Below are 6000 nucleotides of genomic sequence, written 5' to 3'. Positions count from 1 at the left end.
GTGTTCGCCCTACCAGAGACCAGAACCATGTAGCAGAAGTTCTGTTATAACACAATGATAGCACCATACCCAGAAAGGCAGTTAGGATCTAGCTCCATCACCAAACCAAGGCCAATGGATGGAATTCTGGGTGCAAGCTGTCAGAGAGCTGCCTACCGTTCAACAGAGTTGCTTAATAAACATATTTTTAATGATGCCACAAATCAAAACATATTGATAGCAACAAGGAAGGAAATAATTTGATTTTCTAGAGGATGAAAGTAAAATCAAAAGGGAGTTTGCTTCAGCTTTGACTTATTAGTTTTGTAGCAAGACATGTGTTTAGTACATTGATTGACCAGAAGTCATTCATGTGCCACCTTAATAAGAAAAAGGTACTATCCCTCCTCCTCATGAGAAGAGGAGAGGAGAGGAAAGGAGAGGAGAGGAGAGGAGAGGAGAGGAGAGGAGAGGAGAGGAGAGGAGAGGAAAGGAAAACCGCTTTCCATCACCAAGTCTTTTATCAAGTCCCAGAGACTTTCTTCAGATATTCATGACCTTTTAACTTTGTGCCCACACATATCACTGATATTCATAGTAGTGACCAGAAAAAGATTAAACCACATTTAGTGAATTCTGTTAAGATAATAGTAATTCCAATGCATTACTGCACCTGTGTAAATTGGTAAAAATACATTTCTATAAAGCAAGCTGATACACACTTGTATCAAGAGGTTTTAAAAATGCTTACATTCTCTGACTCAGAATTTTATTTCTTGGAATCTAGCTTAGATTTTTTTTAAATGCTGCATTCATGGAGATTAACAACAGCATCATTTACAAATCAAAAATTGGCATTTAAATATTACATATTTAACCATAGGAAAACTAAATAATTCATTGTAATATTTCAGTGTTAATTAAAATTACAGATATAAAGTGCATGTAAAACATGGAAAGTTGTTCTTATAAAGTTCAGAGAAAAATCAGTGTAAAGTTTTTATTTACATTTTGATTACAACTATGTTAAAACTATGTATGTCTGTGAGAAAAGACTGGGAGAACATAAACTATCACTGCAAAATTCTAACTGTGATTGTTTTAATTTTTTCTGACTTTATTTGGGGTGCCTCAATAGTTGAGTGTCTGCCTTTGGCTCAGGTCATGATCCCCGGGGTCCTGGGATCAAGTCCTGCATTAGGCTCCCCACAGGGAACCTGCTTCTCCCTCTGCATCTCTCTCTCTCTACGTCTCTCATGAGTAAATAAATAAAATATTTTTTTAAAAAGACTTTATTTATTTTAGACACAGAGAGAGAGAGCATGAGTGATCATGCAAAAGTGTGGGAGAACAGAGGGAGAGGGAGAAGCAGACCCCTTGCTGAGCAGGGAACCCAACATAGGGACTCAGTGACCCCAGGATCATGACCCAGCTAAAAGCAGATGCTCAACAGATTGAGCTACCCAGGTGTCCCTAACCACGATTGTGTTATTTTATTTATTATTTTAAAAGATTTTATTCATTTATTTGAGAGAGAGAGAGAGAGAGAGAGAGAGCAAACACACAAGAGGGAGAGGGATCAGAGGGAAAGGGAGAAGCAGACTCCCCACTGAGCAGGACTCTAGGATCATGACCCAAGCCAAAGGCAGATGCTTAACAAACTGAGGCACCCTCCCTATGATTGTTTTAAATGAGGATATGATACATGATTGGTTTTTCTCCTATATTATTTTCTCTTTTGAAAACTGAATAGATTTTAAGGTATTCTATTTCCTACAAGATATTTCAATTTTGACAGGCAGTAAAGACTTAAAGAAAACAAATTTAATAAAAACTAAATTTAATACTAATAACAATGCAGGTAAACATTTATTTTACAATGATTTTTATTTTTAAATATGCTACCTTTTCAGAATTTAAGGGATTAATCTTAAGCTAACTGGGAAAATAAGATTATCTAGAATGACCATCACATATCCTACCTAATCAAATTTTTACTAAAAGGCAAAAAAGTCACCTGTCTACTAACTGTAATTGTTACGATCTTTAATCGCTGTAAACATATGAACATATGTGTATATAAACCTGGGGCTAACATAAATTTCATTTCTTATTTAGTATTCCTAGAATGGAAGCTGGATTCAAACATGTAAATATTACCTGAGGTCAAGATATGCAGAATAAAAATCTAATAGGATTTTCTCCCAGACTTCCTTCAAATAATTAAATCTTTGGATACCCATGATAGCTGAGTTTTAAAGATCTTAAAATTGATCATTTGTAACCTAGAGATAGACATGGCCCTTCATTCTCATTCCCATTAAGATTTAAATGAATGGGGCACCTGGGTGGCTCAGTTGGTTAAGAGTCTGCCTTTGGTTCAGGTCATGATCCCAGGGTGCTGGGATTGAGCCCCAACGTCGGATTCCCCACTCAGTGGGGAGTCTGCTTCTCCCTCTCCCTCTGCCCCTACCCTTCTCGTTCTGTCTGTCTCTCTCTCTCATATAATTAAATAAAATCTTTAAAAAGAAAAATTTAAATGCATTTACTTCCTGGAAAGTTTTTACATTTTGGCAGTGAAGAAACTCTTACACCATAAAAATAAATCTTTAATACTACAGTTGCAGCAGTCAGCCAATCCAGTGATGGGAGAATTTGGGGCTGAATGGAAGTTCTTTGGAATCCTGAAATTGTGTGCTGCAATCATTGATTTAATCTCTGCATAATGCTTCCGGCTGTTATTTGTTTTTACATAGCTAGAGTTCACAGATCCACCACACATCAGCACAAACATGTCCAATGTTTGGAGTCTGGAGCTTTTGGGAAACTTTTCTGATCCAACATTACCAAGACTATAACCCCCCTTTGCGGAGCATTTGGAAAGGACTTTTTGTTTTGTAGGTTGATAACTAATAAACATGACCTCATAATCATTGTTCAGCACATCTGCCTTCCTTCCCAATTCAGTAACATTATTATTAAAAGGCCCAATTCTTCACTTAGAAGATCTGCAGAAAGAGAAACCTGATAGACACTGCAAAGTAAGTGAGAGTTGGAGTAGGTTTTTTTTGTTTTGTTTTGTTTTGTTTTGTTTTGTTTTGTTTTCACTAGAGAATTGAGAACTGACCACATTGTGGGAACAATAGCTCCCTCCATACTCCTTCACTCTAGAGTGGCTAAGTACTTACACAAGGAAAATGATGACCTTCTTCAGTTCTTTGTTGGTTTTTGCAGTCTTCTACTTCAAACTGACTAGAGTAATAACCTCAGTAGAGTTTTCAATAAATAAAAGATTCACAAAAATTGAGAGAAAAGAAGGTTGAAATTATTGGCTAAAATAAGGTCTGGGTCTTATAATAATCGCCCTCTCCAGGATGGTACCAGGTCTGTATTCTATTACTACTGATAATTAGGAGTTCATTACATAAATAGTTTATGAGTTTGTCAAATGCTTTTATGGGTTTTGTGTGTGTGTGTGTGTGTGTGTGTGTGTATGCACACACACCCACATGTGCTGCCCAATTCTTATGTCCTCCTAGATAAAGATTATGTTTGTCTCACTTACTGTATTCAGTGCTATGGGAATTTCTGCAAATAAAGTCCAGATTTAGGATGATAATCATGATGATGAAGATGGTAATCTTCTATATTAATATTCCTCAAGAGTCCATAAGAACAGTCATACTTGCAGATGTATACTTTAAATGGCTTGAATGTTTCTCTACTCTCAGGAAGGGAGTTGTTTAGGATATATACCTTAGAGAAAAATAGCTGGGCTGTGGAGAGTGTACACCATATTCTTTTTTGACATCAACAAATTGTTCTTCAGTTATGCCAATATACACATCCCAGAAAGTTTCTATTTCTCTATCCCCTCATCATTTGTTCTCAGACTTTTACATTTTTGCCAGTCTGATAAGAATGAAATGATGCCTTATTTTATTTGGCATTTTCCTGATTACTTCTGAGGTTGACTATCTATTCTTATACTATTGGCCATTTGTATTTCTGTGTGTGTGAATTGTCCTGATATATATATATCTGCCCAATCCCCACTGGGTTGTTTGCCTATTATTTAAAAGTTGACTGGAAGAATTTTTACATATTCTTGACATTAGTATTTTGCTTTTTTTTCTTTTTTTCTTTTTTTCTTTTTTTTAGTATTTTGCTTTTATGATCTTGCAAAAATATTTTCCCAATATATTATGTTTTTTCCATTTATTGAGGTTTTTGTGATACAAAATTTTTATTTTAATGTAATCATTGAAACCACTCTCTTCTTTTCTTCCTTGTAATTTTCGTGTCTTGGGTAATTTCTTCCTATTCAGTGTCAAAAAAATACTTCTATGGGTTGTTTCTCTAAAGATGTTCAAGTTTTGCTTTTCCCACTTATGTCTATTATCCATCTAGATAAATTTTTATATATACTGTAGATTTAAGATATAATTTATATTTTCCTTTATCCATGGCCAGTTTACTCAATAAAATTCATTAAATAGTCCATCTTTTTCTCACTCCTTTGTAATGCCAGATCTGTCACAAAATGAGTTTCTATAAACGGATGGGTCTGTTTCTCAGTTCTCTCTCAGCCCATTGGCTTATTTATCTTCTTGTATATCAATACCACACTATTTCAATTATTTTCTGGTAGTGTAATTCTTGACTCATTTTTTTTCTCAATTTTTATTGGTTATTTTGTGTCCTTTATTCTTCCATATACATTTTAAGGTCTTTTTGGTTCCACAAAAATCCCTTCTGGAATTTTGATAGGAATTACACTAATCTATTGATAAAATGTAGAATGGTTAATGTATTTGTTTTTTTGCTTTGCTTTGTTTTTTTGTTTTTAAGATTTTACTTATTTATTCATGAGAGACACAGAGAGAGAGAGAGGCAGAGACACAGACAGGCTCTATGCAGGACTCGATCCCGGAACTCCAGGATCACGCCCTGGGCTGAAGGCAGGCACCAAACCGCTGAGCCACCCAGGGATCCCGTTTGTTTTGTTTGTTTGTTTGTTTGTTTTTTCCTGATGTATTTGTAATACAGATTCTTCTTTGTATACTGCTCTATTTATCTAAGTCTTTAAGTCTTAGAATAACGTTTTATTATTTTCTTAATAAAAGTCTTGCACATCCTTTGTTAGATACTTATGAGTTGCTTTATAGTTCCTGTTGCTTAGAATATCCAATTACCCTGATGTCATTGATATTGGTGACCAGCATGAAGCTCGATGGAATGTCAAGATAACCAAGCTCCTTGTGGATTATATTGTGATTTATAGCAGTTGACAAAGCTCTGGGGCAAGCCAGTGAATGTGTACCACTCCTCATGTCTTTGCTACAGAGCCCTCTGGGTGAAAGCCCTCTAGTGGCTCCTCAGGCTTCACTATGCTATAATTTATCAAAGCTACCTGGTTATTTTTGGTAGTTTCTTATTCCCTCATTTCAAGGTTTGTTATTTTATAATTTGTGGCTGAAATGCCGGTATCTAAAGTCTTTGCAGCTCTTTCTATTGTCTATCCCTTCTGCCTGTGTCTGTCTGCCCATGATGCCTCAGCTAGGTGTCTGCCTCATTATTTTTTGACCAGGAGCTACTCATTTTCTTTACAGAATTATCTGTGGCAATCTTAAAACCTAGGATTAAGATTCAGTCTTGCAGGTAGGATTTAGTTTTGCTTCTGCACGGCTCCCTCAGTCACTATTACTTGAATCTGTGGGGCCACTTTAAATCTACAGCTCGAAGTTTGTTTATTTGTTTTAATTATCAAAGTGATATGAGTATGGGCTGAAAATTCACGTGAGGAGCAAATTATTAATACAAATCCCAGATGAATTTTACTTCCACCCCCTGCTTTATAGGAAAAAAGCAACTTTTCCCAAGTATGGCAGGACAGACAGATTGATTTTTTTGTTCACTATTTCACCGTGAAGGTAGCCTTTTAATGTCTAAGCCTTAAGGACAGAGGACCTCCTAGTAGGCTCCCACCTTGAGAAGGCCTGGGCTATATTTTTAAAGTCC

Source organism: Vulpes lagopus, chromosome 1 (assembly GCF_018345385.1).
Source record: "Vulpes lagopus strain Blue_001 chromosome 1, ASM1834538v1, whole genome shotgun sequence".
NCBI lineage: Eukaryota > Metazoa > Chordata > Mammalia > Carnivora > Canidae > Vulpes > Vulpes lagopus.
Note: the sequence above shows the minus strand (reverse complement) of the source record.